Below are 23,242 nucleotides of genomic sequence, written 5' to 3'. Positions count from 1 at the left end.
TTTTTCTTATTATCCTTAACCAAAAAACAAATGTATAATACAACATTCTGAAGGAGCAAAAGCTAATTCATTGCTATTATTAATTAGCTGTGTTCTTCCTAAATCTGGATCCAAAGTCAATATGCATTTTTCTTGGTTTCCTTATCTATTATTCTGTCATCCATCTGACACTGTTATCGTAATCACATAATCAGAATTTTTGGTCATTATTTTGTTGTTGAAGTATCATATAAAGATAAGAAGCCGCCCATTAGCCAATTATTTTAATTTCCAATGTAACAACCAGCCTGAAATAAAACAGAGTACCTTGCCAGTGGCATCAGTTATAAAAAACGAAAGACGGAGAAAGACTCGTAAGCAATCACCTAACCCATCTACCTATTCATCTAGCATCATGAAAAAGGTTTGCTACCCAGATTATTAGTGACAGGTGTTGGTCTAACTATTCTTGAAAATTTCCAGTAAACGAGATGACAAATTTCTTACGTAGTCTGTATCCATATTTTCTATTCTTATCTTCAGAAATTTTTCTCTTAGTACATAATCTAAATATCTTTGCTTTATATTAAACATCTTTCTTCTTGTCTTTTCCCCAACTGGACACAGAAAACTGATCACTAGCATCCTTATAACATTCTTTTACATACTGGAAGATTGTAATCACATCCTCCCTCAGTCTGCTCTTTTCTAGACTAAACAAATCTAATTCCTTTAACCATTCTTTGCAGGCCAGATTTTATGAACCTTTTATCTGTACAGAAGAGCATGCTTGAGAAATTCCCATTCCTGAACAGGTGGTGTCAAAAGGTCAGGTCAGCTTTCTCTTAGCTTGTGGGGTGAATCTATTTAACTGACATTTAGAAATTCAGATACTTCTGATAAAAGATGCTGGTGAAGGAAAGTCTGTTCACTGGTCTAAGTTTGGCACTGTACCAAATCTTTTGTTCTAACTCTCTTTCAGAAGGTTAAAGCCAAGTTTGGTAGACGTTCACTGGGACATTCAGAATTTTTTTTTTTTTTTCAAATGATAGAATTGGAAAATATAATTGCTTGTTTTAACTCATATTTAGGATCTTTCCAATTATTCCTTTAATCAGTCTTGAAACTTTGGCCTTCTTTTTCCATAGCTCATTTATACGGTCCTTCCTTTTCAATTTTATTAATTATTTAATTATTAATTACAACCTGCATGCAAGAAAACATGCATATTTGGACTTGAAACCAATAAGGTCACTCAAGTGCTTATGCACTTCTTTAGATGACAAATTAAATGCTGTGCCTAAAAGTGGCACCATTTGGTTAAAAAACCCCACATATTCTCTAAGAACTAATCAGGGCTCCACAATTTTTATGAATGTGGGTTTGGCATTTCTAAATTTTATTCTGACAATGCAGACTTATCTGCATCTCAAATCTCAAAGACTTCCCTTTATTAGACTCAAATTCCATGTTCCTTTTCTTTACAGAATGAACCAAGAAAAACCTTCAGTATCTTTAATCTAAGGATCATCAGTCTAACTTCTATTCTCTTTTAAAAAAGAATTGCCTAAGATGCAGTCAAATTTCCTTTCCATTTTCATGAAAGTATGGTGTTGATTTTCCCTCCCAGATACCTTATTTTTTCCAAAGCACTGGAATTCCTATTACTCTTAGGTTTACTTTCCACAGTTATTCATTCTATACTGGTATACTCAAGTCCATCTTTTCTTTGGACAGGTTCAATGCTTATAATTTAGCCCCTAAGCAATGGATTTGGTCACTCACTGATTTTTTTTTCCCATATCACTGATATTGTTTTAAAGAACCATGTAATCTTCTGTTTCATGTGTTTGATTATTAGGATTCTCAAAAAGAAACTGGAAAATCTTCACTGACTCCTCCTTCTGTGCGTTCTAACAGTTCTGAAGGAAACACATATGATTACTGAACCCGAACCTTTGGAAGAAGTCAACATTTACATTCATTATTATCAGTTTGGAGAAATACTGAGATAGGAATTGAAGGTCGTCTTCTCCCATTGTCTTGTACCCCTCACATGATCATGACCCTTCTGATGTGGTGGAGCCCTCTATCCCCTTTACATTCACTGTAGCTCAGGATAGGGAACTGATGAATCAAAATCATCATACAAGGATGGTGGCCATCAGTAGATCAATTTTTTGTAATTATTTTTTCCATATGGTTCATTTTCCAGGCTAGAAATATTCTATTACTGCATTTTCTATTATCTTTTGAGATTTCATGAATCAAACTGGTGTCTGGGTGACGTTCTACGCTGATTACAATTAGATCATTGTATGCGAATCAACAGTACAGTCTTTCGTCTTTCAGTAATAACCTTTTCGTGCCATTTCATTTTAATCAAAAATACAGCCATCTTCTAAATTGAAAGAAGAATCTCTCTTGTCTGTCTAATGGTTAATGAAAAGAAAACCTAATCACACCATTTTTAAACTTATGTCAATGACAGCACTAGCTGTCTTGTCCCACTGCAACATTCAAAGAAAGACTTCTTTTTTTCCTGTTCATACCGTTTATGCCTTTCCGACTGACTCTTAGCACTATAAAGAAAAAGTTTGTCTCATTTTCAAGAAAGAAAAGTTTATACAACAGAAAATAGTCAAAAAATTCTCTGCATCCTTCAGACTTCAATACAAGATGTGACTTCTCTGAACTGTCATGTTAGCAGCACTCCTCCATCAACTTTTTTGCTAAATAATCTTTTTTTTTGCTCCTGTGTTTTCTTGCAGGCTGAACTTGTATATATTACATATTATATATATATGTAATGCAAAAAATATGTAATTCTCTATCAATACTTGCTACAATTCTACTTTGGGACTGATAACTTATTGCATATGTGGGTAGTATCAGACTTGCCATATTAAGAAATGAAAGTATCGTTTAGTGGTGGATAACAATAACAGAAGTCACTACAATTTAATGTTATTTCATAAGTATAGATTATTGCATGACTACTTAAACTATAGCAGACAGAACAAATCATATGATTTTGTCTTTTAAGCTCAAAGAACAAAAGAATTTAATTACACTTTTATTTCAATAGTATTTTCCCAATACTATAGGAAAGCAAGTCCACACAGAATCTTTTAGGCAAAGAGCTTAATATTTTATTTGTGTAATGTAAACCAAGGGTAATTTAATATATTTCATCATGTGTATTCTCAGTTGTTTCATTGTTTCTCTTAGCTTGTCATGAGAACAACTATGGGGGATACTTATATCAGCTGCTATGAAGCTCAAAGTAATCCAGATATAATAACATTAATGATTAATTTTCCCCAATGTTATTACTAACTATAAGTTAGAGTAGCTAAAATTTTTATAACAGCCAGAGTTATAATCCCCTAACCATCTGCTTTCATAAGAAGATTCAAATACTAACTCAACTCTAGTTTTTTCTTGTAGTCTCACCTTGTTCAAAACAATTACTTCAATTGACATTACTTTTCTGCATTAATACTTGTTACTAGCAAGCATGTTCATTTCAACATTTTAATTTTTTGTTGCTGTACTTGCATCTCACTTAAAAACTAACTGACATATAAGGCAGAAAATGAGAATAAAACTAAGTTTCAAAGAAATGCAATTATGAAATAAGATAGAATATGGCTACAGATTTGATCTTCATATGAAAGAATTGTAAAGTTCAAAATCTAGATTCAAATAGGAGCTTTATCTTTGACCTCTTGAGAGTTAAGGCACTTCCTTACAAGATCATATAGTACATACAGTGGTGTAGGATACTTCTTCAACTTTCACAGACCATTCAATGAAAAAAAAAAAAACCTTTTATGCTGCTATGACTGTATTACTGTTCCTTAAGATAGTAAGATATATAGACCATTAACGCAATAGTAGTTTTCTTTGGGATGTATGTCTGTATCTGTCTATTTACCTATTTAAAGCACACTTAATAAAACTATATATTATTAATACATAAAAGCAGCTCATTGCAACTGTAACGTTAAGTGCTTATGCAGGTAACTGACTATCCATGGCAACGTGGTTTCTCAGAACTACCAGCAAGGTTTCAAATGCATTTTAGCCAATTACTACCTACGTTACTTACTACCCAACCAACTTCCAAAATCCAGTTGCATGATTCAGAAAGATATCAAACATGATACCAGCCAGAAAAAAAGTTTTAAAAGTCCTATTTAACATAGAGATATGCATCCCATATACGAGTTTGCACAAATACCACTCTTAAATTTTCATCTAAAGTTTAGCGGAAGGGATTTTCATGGCCACAAAGGAAATGATGTAACCCTCTTTTCCATATTTCTGTAGCCACAAGATAGCTGGCTGTTGGTAAGTGTAATTACCACTCGTGCCTCCAAACCACAAAAAAAATAATAATGCTGTTTTTCTTGTATGCTCTGAACAGAGAGCCATGACCATAATCATGTTGTGAAAAGAATGCCATACTCAGTTGTATCCCACATTCTTAAAACCTTCCAAATAAAAAGATTCTAACTCACTTGAAATTTGAAATGGATATTAAAGGTATCTCTATTCGATGTCTGGTTCTGCTTGGCCTTGTATTATTATTAGAATGGTGTCAAGAAAAAAAAAAATATATATATATATATAAATATATATATATCCCCCACCCTATTTCCAATATTTTCAAGTCCTGCTGATATGAAGGCTCTCTTTTATCTCTAATAATTTTATTATTCTGTTTCTAAATATAGCTTCTAATGTGTAGTGCTCACCTTGACAAGGCAATATATTCTCTCTACCACATGATAAGGCAAACAGGTAGTGTATAGGTATATCACATCCGTCACCACTTTACCTGCATCTACCTCTCATGTTTGAAGTGTTTCACCATTTCATGCTGGAACAGCATCTGATTTTAACATAATTAAAGTTCTTTACAACTTTTTTGAATGAGTAAAATCTGCCTTTTGTTTTATCTCTTTACTCCTGCTCCTCTTATTATGACACACTAGTATATTATAGTCCCTTACCTCCCTAGCACCACGTCTGTGATGCTAAATGAATCCAACAAGAGAAAACCACAGTTCACAGGAATGTCTTTATACTCCATAACTGCTTTCTGCTAGTCCAATGGTCTGACTAACTGTCTTGCAGACTACTTGCTCCGATAAACTTTTTCTTTTTTTAGGCAGTATGAGGTAACGACTTTGACATAAGTCCTTCTCATGCCAGCTTTTTATGCGCATTCTGTAGGCAATATTCGTCTTTATTGACATCCTCATGAGCAGATTTCTAATTCCTGCAGCCTGAACTACGTAGCCATATTCAAATGCTTCTTGCTTTCCTACTCCCTTGGCCACCGTATCTATGTCTTGTTCTACTACAGAACACTGCAGGCGGATTCTATATTGATTCTTAGGATTTAATTCACATATTATTTTCCTTAGTATCTTTTGCCTAAAGAGTTTTTAAAATCTTCCAATCTAACAGTAGTTCTGTAAACCTATTTCTAAGTATTGGCACTTCAGTGTTGAGCTTAAGTTTTGCAGCGGCCATGACTTTAACCATAAAAGGCCTGTTTTGGCAGAGTACTTCAGAATTTCTTACTTGTACTTCTGTACTCACTGAAGTCAAGAATTGCCCTTCAGTTTGCGGGCTCTAGAACTGCATGTTCCAAAAAGGCAATCATCCAAAGTGATGAGAAATTGCTTCCCTTATGCCCTATCCCACTGTGACGTTTGACCAGCTGAAAGTAGTTGAAGTCACCCATTATTACTGCCTCATTAGGCTTAGCTGGTTCTTTGATCTCCTTCAAAATTTTGGACTCAATATCCGTTTCCTGATCAGAAGGCTCACCAGTGTAGCCCTAATACTGCTCCCCCAGCTCTATGACCTAATCTGTCCTTCCTGTTCAGTTTATAGCCAGGTATTACACTCTCCCATTGATTTTTGTCATTCCAACATTCTTCTGTAATGGCTACTATGTCAAGATCTCTTTCTTTGCCAAGAATTTCAGGTCACCTATTTTTTTCCTTTACACATCTCATGTTGGTAAACCGACATGTATAGGTTTTGTATGCGTTTGGGGAAGCAGGGAGTTGGCCACATGCCTTTTTCGTTTTAACTCTTAAGTTCAGCATGCTATTACCTTTCCAGAATTTGCTTCTAAGGTCTCAGTTGTCCCTCCTTCAGTTTTGCTGTAAATTTCATTCTTGTCCCTCACACCTTTTGAATTACTGACATCCTTAACAGATGTCTGAGCCCTCATTTGTCAGTTTTTCCTCAACTCCTGTATGAGTAACCACACTCGTTAATTTTCTACACCAGCAATCTATTTTTACTGCAGTTCAAGACAATCTCAGAAGGGAGCATAAAAATGACAAGACTTCATCAGGGTTCCAGGCTAAGTTTCCAGGACTCCTTTAGTAGTTTATTTTTCTGGCACAGAATATATCTGCCACAGTGGGCTCTTCTCAGGCACTTTCTGAAAGTTTGTTCATCAAGCTCTGGCCTCACCATCTTTCTCCCTGAGAAGCTACTCAGCACATTGTTTTTCTGGCCAACATGTACCAGCCAATTAATCATTTTAGCAATCCAATTTCCTAAACTGTCTTTCAAATTCAAATAATCTGACCCTGACACTTAAGTTAAATTTCCCATATTAATGTTTTACCTCCCCTTTGTACTTACTGCTGCAAAATAAAAATGAAAAAGTCATTGCTGCTAAATCAGCCACAATATAATGCACAAAACAAAAAGAAATTAAATAATCCAAAAAAAAATTAAACAATGAAAAACGTTTGTGACAGAGTATAAAAACTGTTGCCATTGTCTAATCACCAAACACATACTTATGCTAGGAGAAAAAGTACTAAATTCAATTTATATCTCACAGTCTAAGTAAATATGAGACAGCTGCTAAATACACTTATATAAATCTCAAATGTTTTCATCAGATGTATTGGAAAATAATGAAAGAGTAAAAGAAGGCACTTTTATTCCAATCACAGACCATATTCCAGCAAAGAATCAGTATTTTAACTCTTATGTAGAAGCAAATATTTCAGAGGGTTTTATTAGGAGATGGCATAATTAATATTTAGAATGAATAACAGGGAGATTAAGAGAAGAAAGATCTATAACTCAGGCGAAAATATGCAAAAAAGCAAGGCAACAAGTCCGTAATTAACTACCTAAATTCTCCAATTTTCAAGCTTATAGACCTGACCCTGACTTCAGGGGTCTATATGGGTGCTCAGAAATCAGGCCTCGTCTCTCAGACCTTTGAGTATAGCGCCCTGATGACCTCTTTCGCCATCAGTCTGGAAACGTGGCAGAGAATCTGTCCTTACCGGGTAAAAATTATATTTACTTTTCAGATGAGTTTTTTTCCTGAGAACTGAAACGTGATAGTAACACCGTATTTGCAATGGTTTTGAATGTGTAAATCCTAAATTCACAGAAATGTTTAAGCAGAGATCGTTGGCTGCACTGCTGTTTGGATATGAGAGCTGGCTCATCCTGACAGCAAGGCGGGGTGTGGCTGTACTCAAAGCACTGGCTCAGGGATCAAAGAGCCGGTCTCCAGCTGTGGCATACCTTTAATGTATAGCACTAATAACTCCACACTGATCACCTGGAAGGTGCTATAGAAACAGATTGTTTTTATTAGTGCAACAGGGTGAAACAATGACTGGTGTTTCTCCTTTCACTCAAAATTACTAGCTATTTATTGCTGGCTGTGGCCTTAAAAATCACTGGTTTTGCATAATTCTTTTTTCTATTTTAGATTAAAATATTAGATTAAAATATTAGATTAACATTTAAATGTTATGTTTACAGTTTCTGTAATCAAAAAGCATAGACAAATTTAACACAAACAATTTTTTAAAATGTAAGCAAATAAAAAAAAAAAGAATAGAAGTGTCCTGGATTGTACTTGAGATATATTAGTTTGGTGTCAAGACTGTGAAAGGCTTTCATTTTATTTTACTTTATTGTGACTCAGCTTCCATATTAAACAACAACAAAATAAGTTTCCAGATGTTTTCCTTTGTGAAAATTGACTTGCAAATATAAATGAATGTAACTGTATTCCTAAAGCAGTAACAAGCCAGGACCACCAGGCCTTCAAGAACTATGTTGTGTAAGTGGGAGACCGGTGAGGAAGAAATACTAAGAGCCTTTCCATTGCCATTGTTTTCATACCTGTCCTGCACATAATTCATGTGTTCATTACATTTGAGGGTCATATCCAGACTTTTTACTCTTCCCAACACTTTACCCAGCTGTCTGCCTATGGAGCTGGCAATGATGAAGAGAAAATTCTGATGGTCCCCAGGGGGCTTTCTAGAACTGAGGTTTTCTAAGTATCTTTTTTGCCATATGATCTAGGCAGGTACCACATGTGGTTAAAACTTTGTATCGAAAACGTACTGAGGTGTTTGCCCAACACACAGGAGAATAGTTATTTTGAAATATGCAACCTTTAATAATCCTGAATAGTAAGAACACTTCTAATAGTTCTGTTATAGAAATCATATGTGTTTTCTCAGATAGGCATCTATGTTATGGCAAAAATACATTTATAGAAGGAAAAGAAATCTCAATAGTCCAGAAACCTCAAATACTCACAAACTTACTGCTGGGCTAATAGTAAGCAAAGGAACCATTAACAACAGCAGTGTACCATCATGCTAATATATCACTTGGTTTCTGACAGTCCTTGGGGGCCTCACCTGTTTCTCCCAGTACAAAGTACATAATCAAGATAGGTTTTCCAATCTTGCACGCCACACTGAATTCCCAAGAGCCTTCTTTTAAGTACTCCATCCATCTTTCACCTGCCATGTAAGTGTTGTGGTTTATTTATACATCATTCATTGTTTTGTTAGAGCTGGTCTGTCTGCTCAGAGTACTTACCCCTTCCCAGGGCTGCAAAACTTGCTCATCCACAAAGGAATGCCACTTAACACTGGCATCTGCTTAGCGCTGCAAAGCGCATCCAGATGGACACCTCTCCCGGCAGCCTGCTGCAGGCACAGCTGCTCTCCTACCCCTCTCCTGCTAAGTACCCTTGCACTGATTTTTATAAACTTGCAGAAAGGCAACTGCAAACACGGTTGGACTTAAGGCAAAGGAGTGCAGTGGAGAAACACAGGCAGACTATACTGGTAAACAGCATTGGTGCTGTTCAGTTTGAGGGGTTTTTTTTTTTCCCCCTTAGTGTTTTATGTCCTGGGCAGTCAAAGGAACTTTCATCAGCAATCTCTGGCACATGGAGATCTTTCCTGATTTGTAGATTGCCCTGTTAACACTGGCCTTGGTGAGAAAAGCCTTTAAGACACAGAACTCCTCACTACGCATACACCAAAGCGTTGGGATGCAGGAGTGCTACTTGCAAGACACTGGTTCCATACTTAGGTGGAAAATTAGCTCCCTCTTAGTGCCAGTATCTTCCACTCCTTCCTAGCAGTTCAGTCCTGACCTATTTTTATCCACTTTTCCATTATTAACATCTAATTTCATAATCTTTATTACTCAGTCATAACACTTCTCCCCAGGTTGCAGTAGAGCAAAAGAATTCTAAAGCCAGACAGGTATTTCAGAGCTAGGATGGTACAAGTGAAAGAGGTGATTTGTTTCAGAAACATTTGACCTTAAAAATCTTCCCTGTTTTAAAAAAAAAAAATAAGAAAAGAAAAATTCAGTTTTGAAAACACTAGATTTTATAGTTTTTTGGTCAATAATGTGCACTAGATACTCTGTGAGAACGTAATGTAAAAAGAAATTCAGTATTTGAATCCTGAGTATCTGACTGTGAGCAAAAAAAAACAATACAGGTTTTTAAACACAACAATTCCTACAAATGGTGGTTCCAGACTTTTCTTGCTTCAAAGTAAATGACATTATCCCATTAACCTTAACGATGGAAATACAAGACTCAAACTTACAAAACACAGTATCAGCATTCTGAGTGCTAATGTACATCCTGCACATTTGCCATGATGTTCCCATGCCAAAATATCATTCAGCTGGAAAATATACACCAATTACTTCATGGAAACAAGTCTTCGGAAAGCACGGTTATTTTCTCAAATGTTAGAAAACTGGAAAGTTCTAGATATAGCCCTAAAAACCTTATGAAGCGTGACATTTTTGTTTCTGCATTGACCTGCCACATTAAGTATCCGTTTGTGGGCAGACCTGGCATACAAGCAGTCTAAATTTTGTTTTGCTCTGAAGGTTGCTAGCAGGGACACCTAAGAAGGCAGCTAAGGTACCGGGGTAAGCCTCAGGAAACTTTAGGATCTGAAATTCCATGTGGAATTATCTTGAACATTATTCCTGAAAACTCATATTCAGTGAACTACACACTGAATATAAGCCATATCAGTCCCTTATGACATGCTTTCTCTTTCTTTGTTCCCAAGACAATCATTATCAGAAACGTGGAGAGTTCACACTGTCTATACAGTGACATAAACTTTCACAGCTTGGTAACTGTGCAAACATACTCTCTAGAAAAACAGCTTCATACCTTTTACAAATTAGCCGATTAGAGCATCCTGCTGTTGAAACAAGTTACTACAGAAGCTATGAGGGACCATGAAAAAAAAAAAAAAAGAAAAGAAAATATTAAGGACTGATTTTCCTGCTTAATGTCTTACTCCAGTTTGCATGAACACACACACAAAATAGTCCACATAGGTAAATTCACATCTTCAAATGTTCTGATACAGTTTGAAGCTATACTAACTTTAACTCCTCAGTTTTACGATGACGGTCTTCTACTACCTCAGCAGTGGTATCTGTTACATAATAGTACATAAGTCAATAGAAGGATTTGATAGCACAATAAACAGAACTGATAGTAAGCTCTCACGGTAGAAGAATATTTTTTGACTCACAAATTTAACTTTAAGCAGATGTTCAATAAGACTGGAATTGCTATTTGTATGGTCATCATACTGAGACATTTCAGGAGCCTCGAAATTCCATCAAGGAGCAACAGAACTTCTCTCTGAGTTCATTTGAAGCAGATCCCACTGGAGTTAACATCTGCCAGAATTCATCTTTCATGTCAAGCCATAAGCAATATTCTGGATGTTCTCTCTGTATAATACTTTTCATTCTGATCAGTACTACTTAGGCAGACAATTAGAACAAAGGGGAATCAAACCATAAAAACTGTACAGAGGTGAGATCTAATAAAATTAAAAGAAAAGAGTCTTCCGCTTCTAGCTGTTTCCAGAGACTACAGCCTGCCTGGGTGAAGGTTGGTCATGGCTTAGATGCATTAAAATTTCATATTAGGGGGTCTTTAGATTAAAACGTCACTAGCTTATAATACAGCATGTATTTTCTACAAATAGCAAATGTATCTAATAATCCTGCAAAAGCATTCTTCTTTTGGATCTGCTTTTGTAAAACACACCTCTTCAGCTCCTCAGAATACCATGCAGGCCACAACATGTTTGCGTACATCATCTCACTTCAGTATCAGAGCAAATATCTGCTACACTCTTCTAGACAAAACCAGGTAATTAAAGAATGCTGTAGCTGTAAAATTGAATATGGTGGGTGGGGCTGGTGAATGAAATCAGACCACTACTATCATTGATGATGTGAAGTTATTTTAGTTTACTGGATTGATCACCTGCTGTTCAGAACATAATTGGGAGATTATAACATTACAAGATGGTTGGTATTTCACCCCAAAGACAGAGCACTATAACATTTGATACGTTAAGTAAGTTTAAAAATAGTATTACATAACAATCAAAGAGTTACTTTACCACAATCTTATCTTTTAAGTGCACATCACAAGATGCTTTCTACAGAGGAAATATATATTTCCTTGTATCTCATTCATATTTAACTATACCTGTACATACAGTGCATTCACAATGCAGGGCACAAAATCAGAGTTTCCTTGTGTCACAGTAAATTGTTTATACCTGTTAGTTTGAGTTTTTAAGTTGCCTGACATTTTATTCCCCATTTCTCTGCTTAATTGAGATCATAGAAACACAGAGCATGAAAGAGATGTTGAAAAGGCAAGCAGTAAAAGGCCTTTTATTCCTTAACAGAGGCACATGAGTGTTGGGACAAAATAAGATCCGACTCAGACTTTCACTTCAAAATCTAAAAGAGTTGAGGTAATTTTCAGAAGTGTTTCTTTGATATTTTGACTTTTAAGTTCGCACTGTTTGGTTTTTGTGGCAACCAGAAACCAAAGTACCAAAAAAGAAGTGGAATGGGGAATCAGAGGCCACAGAAATTGACTTCCAGTGAAGAGAGGACTAACGGAGATGGTGACATTTTATTAGGCTAAATAACAGACATGGAATAAATTGTCATTTACAATATTTAAAAAGTAGCAATAGCAAGGGGAAATGGAAAGCAACTAATTAGAGCAATGCACTGGGCTATAACAAGATGAAAAAGAAATTAGGAAATTAACATCAGTTAAACGTCCTCCTGCTAAGATCAACCTATGCTTTTTAGATGGGCAGAATTTTTAACATTTTTAAAAAAACAGAAGGAGGCAAAAATGGTAGAAAAGAGACCATCTAGAACAATCCTGAGTTTTCAGAAGATTGGATTTTTCAGCGCTGTGATCTCCAGCATCTAGGTTCTGTGATTATGTGATAAACCAATATTGCAGTACTTCCAGTGACCATCAGGTCATACCAGAGCCCTATTGGGAAGCTACTCTCATAGAACTTCTAGCTTAATTTCCACATTAACAGATATAAATTGGCATTCCTTTATACAGGCTTTCCTAGATTCTTATCAGAACCAAATCTGTGAACCTGGAAATGTTTTCCCGCTCATCTAATCTAATACCACTATTTAGCTAAGACAAATAGGAAAAAGTATGATTCTGACATTTTTCCACCCATTACTGCCATCTTATATCTGAAGAAATATACTTTTGGAAGGGATAAAAAGTTCTGTATATATGCTTATATATCCTTTAGTCTTCTGAAGATACTGCAGCTGAAGAGGTCACCAAATCTGCTTCTGGAATGAGGATTATACTGTTCACTAGACTCATCCCATCTTCCACTTTCCTCCAAGTACAGCAGAACAGAAATGATCAAAAAACAGTCACCACATAAAAATAATTTACAGACGCTACTGACATGGACTGTGCTGGAGTATGTGACTTGGTGAGTTAGAGAAGCCAAATAATTTCTCATTGAAAAATTAACTCACATTCTGAGATTTATTGCTGTGCTGCACATATCTGGGATGACTGGGGAAATTAACTTTTGACCTACATTCCACCTCCAAGGAGCGTAACCAAGGAGCCTAAGCTGGTAACCAATTTGCCCTAGTTACAGACAATACAGAGAGAAAGGTGCTTCCACGGGGCAATTATAACTGCCTGACATCTGAGGCATCCCCCGTGTTGCTTGTATTTCTCCATTAAGCACAGAACCACCTTAGAATACATGTCCCTACAATAAAAATCTCATTTGAGTGCTTAGTATTAACTGAGGTGTATTCAGGCCTATGTGTATCAGCTCCTCATCTGTAGAACTGGGCACATAATATTTCCCCAATTTCTTAGAGTAATGAAAGGCACATGGGGTGCTGCAAGACACAGAAGGGACAGAGATCTAGAAAAATAGGAGCGGTGTTGGGCTAATTTTAGATCAGGGAACATAAGTCATCTGCCTTCTGATTTCTAGCAGCAGAGGTGAGACAGGCTGCCAGAACAAATTTGCACTACACAATAAAATTCTTGGTGTTGCTGAAGTTCACTGTCACTGCTCCCATATATCCATTGACACGGATGTTCCTTATCAGTTCTCTCCTTTTCACACACAGCAAAATATTCAAAGGTTTAAAATCAATACTCAGGGGATTAAAGGAAAAAGCAGTAATGCATTCAGAAAGTGAAACCTGAATGAGTGGTAAGTGCAAAAGGTATAAAAGAACAGCACAAATGCTGTCTTTAATCCAGTTTTCCTTTGCAGCACTGAGAAATAGTCCATCTTTAGTCAAGGCTCTTTTGATAACAGGCAATTGACAGTTCAGGCCTGCCTGCATTCTCCCTTAATCCATCAACACACACTTGAAGAGAAAAGAGATACTCAGACTGTCTCCAGAACAAATCTGGAGTTTTTTCAAGTAGGGCTCATGGAGATAGCTTACTTACAGTTTTGAATACACACATCACTCCAGAAGACAACATCAAAGACAGCAGAGCTGTCATAAGTCTGCTGCTTGCTTTTTATTATTATTATTATTGCTCAGATATTCAAGGCAATTAAGTTTCTGCTGAACTTCAGGAAGGTAAACCGTGCTTAGGCTGAAAAGACTGTCAGCTTTAAGGAACATGGCACCAAATGAAAAATTAGTAGAAAAGTTTCACACAGGTAACTGATAGCCATGCATAGCTACAAGATATTTAGTTTATATTTTCCTTTTGTTTTACTACTGAACTGTAGACACCTAATTTTGATTGCAGGTTTTTTTTTTTTTTTTTCAAATGGGAAAAAGCAGATGAGGTAGGAATCCAATTTGCTCACTCTGAGATGGCTCCACAATGTGAGCCTCAGTATGACAAATGGAGATTTGCTTTAAAAGCTCTAAAATGCTAAGGTAAATGCACCCGCAGTTGCTTAAAGGCTCACTGTCATTAAATGGGAATAATTTTACAAAGAGGAGAAGTATGCAATTGGGAACCTGGACAAGGAGCTGTGTAATGTAATCTAGGGCTGCATGTTGATTAGCTAGCAAGACAACAGCTCCTGCTTCCACTGACATAAACAGGAGCCAGAGCAAGACCCAGAATGCGTTGGGGTACCGCTGTTCAGTCAGGTTTTGCACTTCAGTCTGTTAATGATGAATCCCAGATGGGCATTCATAGTTGTCTCTTGAAAAACTGGAGTACTAAACACACTTTGTTCATTATCATTCATCTATTTAGGTATAAGTTCTAAATGAAGGGCTAAAGACAGCCTTCAGGCATGCCGAATATTTTTCTTTCTACTGCTAGGCAGTGATGTTAGACTAATGTGATTCTGTCACTGGGAGTTAGTTGCCTGACTTCTTCTCCTGAAGTACTCATACTTTTCTGTTTGCAAAAGCTGTCAGTGGTCAGTGTTTGAAACTGGTATTAAGTTCAAAACAAGTGATCTTTCAAAGTCCAATTAAATTAACACTTATGTTTTGGAGCTTCAAAACCAGTCACTTCATCTTAGGTATGTGTAATCACAGAATGCTTTGAGATTGTGAATAAAATAAAAAAAAAACCTTCAAAAGCCTCATCTTAGTCCAGTTGTTATTCTCATAGCAAGTCTGAGATAAATCACTCCAAAGGCACAAAACAAAGGTCTCTTCCTACCAGCAGAAATGCTGAAGTATGCTTTCTCAGATTTAAAAAACAGTACTGTTTTTGACAATTATGATCCAGAGAAATGTTACTGCTATATTTTTAAATTCTGTACATTTATTAGTTAAAAAAAAAAACCAGAATAGTTCATAAGCCTCATATTACTGTGTTGTACTGGGATGTCTTCAGAAGTATATTTTCCTTCTCTTGCTAATTAATGCCAAGACTTCTAAATGAATTTGAGAACAACATAAAAACCATATGTTAAAATTTGACAGTTGTGATCAAATGACAATAGAGATCTGTTAGTTCTCCCTTTAACTTTGTAAATATGTGTTAAAAATGTTTCCCAGAATCATCACAAGGATTAACAAAATGCTCTAACACATGCAAAGACAGAAGTCTAGAAATTAGCAATGAAAATAGCATTAATAGAGTTAGCAAGGAAGAAAAATAATACAAAAAAAAGGACCTATAAGATATGCATCAAAAATTCAATAGCATAATTCTTTAGTTAAAAATATGTGTTTCAATCAAAAATTTAAACGTAATTCTATTATCTGTACCTTCCATTTATGGTGACACTGAACACAGATTTTAGAATCTGATCTTCTGTTTTTCATGATGTTTCTCTTCATCTTTGAATATCACTACAGAAATGCCAAACGCTTCACAACTGCGCCTTCCACTTGTGTGCACTGTCATTTCAGAGTTTCCTTTTAGTTTTACTTTAGGACAACAGAAGAGTCTTTCTCTTAACTATCACCACAGGTCTGAGGGCAGATATAACATGTGGGGCATAGTCCTCATGCCCTCATGGCATGAAGAGCGTAGGCAAACTTTTCAGTGGAGACACAGTCTCATTCTAAACCCTCCGGTCATGTTGAAAAACATGTATCATCAGGATGTACTGGCAATCTGAATGGAAGCGTTCAGATCCATCTTGTTTAAATATATCTGTTGATTGATGGGTTCTAGCATGGTTTTCTTGAAAAAAGCAGACATAAAACTGCTTGTGGAATGCTCTTGAAAAGTTCTAGGGACTTTTCTCTTATGCTTTCAAACATTTGTACATGTATGCAATGTTCCAGCCAGCCATTTTATGTACAATATATTTTAAAGTTGCATTTAAGCCTTGAAAAAGGATTAGTAGAGTCATAATTCTGAGAAAGCTAGTAGTTGTTCCCCAGGCAATCTGAGGAGTAAATAAAATACCTGTGTCATTTTGCAGCACAGAAATTAGGAGGTCAGCTGCTAGGGGTGGCACTCTCAGAAACAGAGAGAGGCTCCAGAGGAATGGCAGATGTCCCCATGATTCCAGCTTGCTAGTGCCTGCTGATAGTTAGTTTTATGCATTAGCATGACAGGGTCATGGAGGAAGTCCGTTGTTGTTCCAGAAATGTTTTCCTCTCAGAGGAAAAAGTCTCTAATGACATAAATTAGAAAAAGAGAAAGCTGAAATCACTTGGTAACATACAATAAATGTATTATTCTAAAAATGGTGGCACTCAAGTGTTCTGTAAGAGACCTAAATCAAGACTTCTCTTCTTGCCCTTGAACAATTTACCTAAAACGAGTATTTATCAAACCATACTGCTTTGCCTATTTGTTCATCTCCTAAAGCTAATTTTACTAGGCAGAAAGAAAGAAAATGCTAATGCAATCTTTGAAGCTCTATGAATAGAGGATCTACACATACGCTTTAACACTTTCCATTGCCATACTCCCATGTCAACTTGCCCATAATTCAGTTTGTTTAGGGAGGCCAGTACTTGTGCTAATGTGGCCTAATTAATAACAGCCAGAGTTAATTTAGCTTTTCCAATTCTATGAATCCTTGCAACGATCTTTAAAGCCCCAAGAAGAGATCTGAAGGGGGGAGTAGGAAGGGAGTAAAACATGAAGCAGGCACATGGTTTTCATTTAGGGGGGAGGGAGTCTCTTATGAAATTTACTTGACTGCTGCAGGCAATATGGAAGGATTAAATGGGAACTGGTTGAACCTTAGCTTCCAGTTTATAAAGAGCATTCACTCTATAAAGTTTCCTTATAGCACCTTTTTACATAATGAGCTTTAACTAAATTCTGTCAGCACAGAAAGTGGTGCGTGTGCTTTAAGACGTGTCTTACTTTAGGAACTCAGAAGCTTTTCCTTCCAAAGGCAGGGAAGCAGCTTTAAAGGAAAACTCTAGTCCCTAGAAGGTGGAAGATGTTGTGCCTTTCTCACGTCTCCTGCTTTCATTCATGGACCTGAATGAATCCACGGCAGGACATTGATCTTGTCAGCTTCAAGCATCCTTTGCTTGATTATTCATGTACTATTGCACAGAACCCTCATTTTCCTGAGACAATGCGAACTCTCCTGTACTACAACTGGTAAAAAATAAAAAAATAAAAAAAAAAAAAGTAAGAAGGAGCTGAACAAGTATGTTTCCCTGTATCACTTAATTTTTAATTTGGCTTTGTTTCTGGGCCCAGAATGGGACAAACAAAACAGTTTTATTCATTATGAACCCGTCTGAAGCCTACTTGACTCATCAAGGCCGCTGCCTCTCCCACTCTCTCCTCTTGCAGACTTTCAAGAATTTCCTACAGATGCAATTTTGCATACATACCACTCGATGTTATTGGGAAAAGTAACAAGAATATCCAGCATCCAGATTGATAGTCCTTCTCACCCCCGCCTTTTTTTCATTTTGAGCCAAATTCAGCTCCAGATTGTTATGAGTAACAGTGATAAATGAAAGTTTGTACAATTATGCCTAGAGAAAAAATCAAAGTTGAAGTCTTTTGTTTCAGGCACTGTGCAGCCACAGAACCTCTACTGCCATTCTAAGTTTACAAAAAAACTAAGAGACGTAATCCTGCAAACACAAGTATGTAAGTAGCTTTATCAGCGCACAATGTTCCTGGGAACTCAAACTATGCTATTCAAGTATGCAATTGGAACTGAGCTTGTATTTTCAGAACAAAAATTTGAAAATTAGAAGAGTTTAAAGTCTATTTTTGCTAACAGGAGACTGTGGAGATTTTGAAGCCTTCTACAGGTAAAAGGGTGTGATTTTTGTACCTTACACAAGTAATTGATTTTTCAATTAATTGTTCAAGCTAGAAGGACAAAAAGGAGGAGTAACTGGGGTCAAATGAGGTGTTCGTTCTGATCTGAGGCTAAATACTGATATTCATGTTCTGAAAAAGTACAAATGAACTTGGTCCCAAAACATTACTTTGGGATGAAAGATCAAAAAGTTCTAAAACGCCACATTCTAGATAGCCACAAAGAATTACTGTGCTTCTTTTTTTTTTCAGATGAATCTATTTATAAGGATTACCAAATGGTGCAGGCTCAGAAATGCCATTATTTGGCAAATCAGCTATTATTCATTTGATCTTTTCAAATATGTAAATATTATTCAAATGAAATCAGTGAAATTCCCTCTAAAGATTAAAGGTACCTAATATCATTTGATTAATAAATTTATGAATATCTTTACAAAATAAGGAAGGGCTATAGTGAGGTAAAATATAGACAAATGTATAATGCCAAATTCAGTTTATAGTTATTCAATGGAGAAGTCAGAATAAGTAGAAACTAAAACTCTATTAGGACAAAGGAGATGCAACAATGCAAACAGGTGATAGTGAAAATGGAATCAGCCAAAGACTGTTACAACAATCCAAGTATTCCCCCTTTGTTTGCTTGTAATTTGGCAGCCAGAATTATTTCCTTGCACTCCATCACACAATTAACAAAATTTCTGGCATACTAACTCAACAAAGGAGGAAAGAATCAATTTTACAAGTGTAATATAAAATGTGATATTTATACTGTTTTCCGGTAGTAATCAGCGCTGTCTGATGTGCAAGTAATTTGCTGAATGCCAAAGACACTCATGTCTGGCTAACACTTGCTGGCTGATTTTGCTGAAAGCTGCGTGTCAGACCAGGAATCTGTTTGTGGTAAAATGGTTCGTGCAGGAAGGTAGGCAGCCTGCTTCCATATACTGCACGAATGATGCCTCTTCCAAGCAACCACATTTTCCATTTTGGATCTCTGCTCTAAGAAGCCCTCAAATCTCCACTGGGGGAACACAGGGGGAAGAGAGTATATCCCCTCCTCAAAGTCTCAGTTCCCAAACTCATAAATTAACCAAAATGAAAACAAGATGAAAATTGCTCTCTCAGCTAAACTGATAATTGCTTATTTTAAGCTAAGTAATAGCTGTACTTTGTCTTTCGTGTCCCAGGAACTTAATATTCTTTGCATTAGATAAACAGTCCTCACACAATCTAAGCATTACCTTTTCCAAACGTTTCCATTGGGTTACAAAGGGTTACGAAAGCAAAGAATGAGCCCTCATGTGCTGCTTTATGGCAACCCCTGCTGAATCCCAGCTGCCTCCCAGCAGCCCTTTACCCTGACCAGTCAACATACAGGAGGGGGCAATAAAGCCAAGATGAGCCCTACCTCTCCCCTGCTCAACTCGCTCTACTGATCTCAAGAGCGGAGAAATCACTCATAAGCCCCCCGAGGCCCTTCGCTTCCCCTTTCCTCTGGGTGCAGGGAGCACCAATATAATTACACTGGTAGGGGAGCTATTTTATACCCTACAAGAATGCCCTGGAGCCTACCATAATCCAGCCCTCGATTACATGCCAGAGGCCACACAGGAAGTATATGGCACAAGCTGAGAAAGACCCCAGGCTTCCTGGTACAGAGACCTAAACCTTGATCGTAAGATCATCCTTTCTCCTTCCTTAATCCTTCATTTTATTTTCAGAAACATGATAAGATTCTAATCTACCTTGTAACCCCATTAGTGCTGCATGCCAGTCTCCTACCCATCTGCAACAGACCGCCCTGCAGTCCTGAAACCACTTCAGATGGCACTTTTTCAAGCCACACTAATCAAAATGAAATATCTCTCAATTAATTATCCCCCTGCAACCTGCATTCCAAGCCTTCTCTCTAATTGACAATTACTTGCCTATTCTTCTTCACAAAGCCTGGAGTAAATTGGATAATTTTAGCATTTGCTTTATTTTGATTGTTCCTAAATTTAACGTGGGAAACTCTTCACGCCGCCGCCACCGCCCCCCCACCCCCCCGCTCCTGTTTTGGTAAAATAAGTTAGAACCCATGTCTTCAGAATTAAATTTTCAAAAACAGATCAGGAAGGTCATTGCCTCAGCTGTTTATTGATCTCATCATTACATAAAGCATGCAGTTACAGCTATGTCTGGCCCTTTATCATACCTTTTTATATCATTTTAAAATATACCAAACAATGTATTCAAAATAAGATATTTAATATAAATATATATAGATAGATAGATATAAATAAAGGGCCTCTCTCCAATTTCTTCCAGATCAACATGCTGCAAAATATTTCCCAGTTCATATTAAATACACATGAGAACATTTGCGCTTATGATTAGGAATCAGCTCTTGACCTTCTAAACTTGTATTGTTCCCTGGTGAATGCTCTGGGTCTAATTCCCCAAAAGGCCATGACCTGTTGTGTATCCAAGGTCAATTAAAATGAAGTCCTTAAAGCTTTTTCATATGAATTCTAACATGTTTTCTAAGAATTATAGGCTCAAATTTAACCCTCTGCTGTATAAGATTTTTCCAAGATGCGTCTCTGGTTATTCTGAGCAGCTGAGTGTGCTGCATTTTCCACAGTTCTTTCTCTGTACAAAACAGCCCTTCTGGCTTATCACCTTCCCCTTCATCACTCACTCTCTCTTAGAATCACAAGAATTAGAAATGTTAGAAATCTGGTCAGCCATCAAGACCTTTTGCTTACTTAGGCTAGACTTCTTTCCTACAGTGCTGGTCATGCTAAAGTTTTCCCAGTCTTGTTTTAGTGTCATATGATTTAGTTCACAGGTTAATGGGTGGCATTCAACAGCTCTTTTCTTGATATTTCCCTTTCAAAAAACTTACTGTCACCAACTCTGACCTGAACCATCTCCCATGTCTTTTACATTGCTTTGGTCCAACGATTTTTTTCTTTAAATGTGTAACATCCTTATTTACACATTCCAAGATGAAAAATACATGCAAGAGCATAAAGGCTCCAGAGAAGCTTCTGGCTGGGCAACTGCAGATGATGTTAAGTGAGACGAAAAAGCCCACGACTCCAATTCAAAATTCTGACCAGAATCAGCAAACACAGCCAAGGAGGGACTGCCTGAATTGATGTAAACAGCCCAGTTGGGAAATACACAGGTGATCAGAAAGGAAACAAGTCAGAGGAGCATGGGAATGGGCTGTGAGGTCTTGAAGAGAGGCAGCTGGAGCTGAGAGTTGTAGAAACAGGTAGGTAAGGTAGAGCTAGCAGAGAGGAGGCGATAGCTTTGACAGCTCCTATCAAGTAGCTGGGCTGTGGCACAATAAAGAATTTCCACTGAGCACACACATGAAACAGCTAGCCAGGTGAAACACAACTGGAAATGCTATCTACCTCATTTGACGAACTGTGGGCCTGGAACAAAAGAGATTTCAATTATCCTAGTGAGATTCAAAGGCAGAACACTGTCTCAGATCATACCATTCTCTTAGAATAACCAATAAAGAACATGGAATGGTAATTATTATATGCAGCAGGATTTGGAGCGAAAGGCAATATCTTTTATTAGCTCAACTGATACAGCTAGAAAAAAACAGACAAGCCTGCAAGCACACAAGGCCTTTTGTCCGATCTTTTTAAAATATTAGGTCTTTTAATTGTTTTATGAATATTTTAGTACAACGTTCTTGCCAACACAACATCTATTATTTAAAAGAAGGCTGCTAGCTTGATTAAAGTGTTATTTAATTCATCCCCTTTATAGATTTTAGTTCACACTGTGGCATTACAGAAGCTGACCAGAGTGTCAACGATTTCAGTGACATTAAGATTTAACTGACTGTCCTTATATGTTTTTAAACAAAGTTTGCTGTTTTGTAAGGATTTTTCAGCTTACTTGGAGATTTTCAAATTCAGCTTCTGAATTAAGTTTATCCCGTGTTAACTAATCATCTATAAAAGCAGCCAAAAATAACTTTTCACAAAGTGAAATCAAGACAAGAAAGCAGGTAAAAAGGAATACTACATATGTATAACTGTATACAGCAATGCGTGTTACTTATAGTGCACTTCAGTGCTAGGGATTTAATAAACTTGTACAATTACAAGGTTTTTTTTTATCCATAAAAATAGTAAGATAGGAGTAGGGAGACTCTTACTATCTTATCACTGTAGGTTTGTTACAAGTCAGGCTGGCAATAACATTTCCAATATTCATACTCAGCTGGCAAGCAGGTGTTCAGCTAATAAAACAGAGAAATAAAAATTTGCAAGTTAGGCTGAAAGCTACCAGATGTTTCTAAGGAATAATTAGGAGAAGAAGGGAGGAAGATGCACTGATACAGGTGAAAAGAAACACCTACCATCTTTGTTTCCCTGGTATTTTGAAAGTTTACATACTAAGAAGAATTTCTCTTCGTGTTTAAAAACTGAGTTTGGCACTGTATTTGCAATACACAGTATACAATTTTAGGGACAAGAACCTAAGAGATCTATCCAAAACTTACTAAAAAAACTGCAGAACTGCAGCCCTATAAGGCAAGTAATTTTAAACATGGGCAATTGAAATGGAGGGAAGTTAATGGTTCAGTTTGCAATGTGGTGAGTAGCCAAGACTTTAGCTGCTTTAGACATTCAGCCATGCTAAACCCAAGCTCAATGGTGATTAATTCAAGCTTTCTCAGCAAATCAGGAATAAAATTTAATAAAACCCAGGGCTGAAATGTGATCTCACTTATCATAGTACAGCACTAAAATAAGCCACCTAACATTATCTCTGAACTTATACTAGACTAACAAAAACCTACAGCTCCAGGTCCCTACATGCCAAATCTGCTCCAATAAC

The 23,242-nt window shown here is 36.8% G+C and overlaps 1 protein-coding gene across 3 annotated transcripts in view; it reads right to left on the bottom strand.

Annotated features, from left to right (window-relative positions):
* SUGCT (succinyl-CoA:glutarate-CoA transferase) overlaps window positions 1–23,242 on the bottom strand; it is a 332,549-nt gene that overhangs the window by 51,588 nt on the left and 257,719 nt on the right. The gene's annotated exons all lie outside the window — the stretch shown is intronic.

The sequence above is a fragment of the Struthio camelus genome, chromosome 2 (assembly GCF_040807025.1).
Source record: "Struthio camelus isolate bStrCam1 chromosome 2, bStrCam1.hap1, whole genome shotgun sequence".
NCBI classification, from domain to species: domain Eukaryota; kingdom Metazoa; phylum Chordata; class Aves; order Struthioniformes; family Struthionidae; genus Struthio; species Struthio camelus.
The sequence above is the reverse complement of the archived record's forward strand: the minus strand, read 5'-3'. Positions and strand labels throughout refer to the sequence as shown.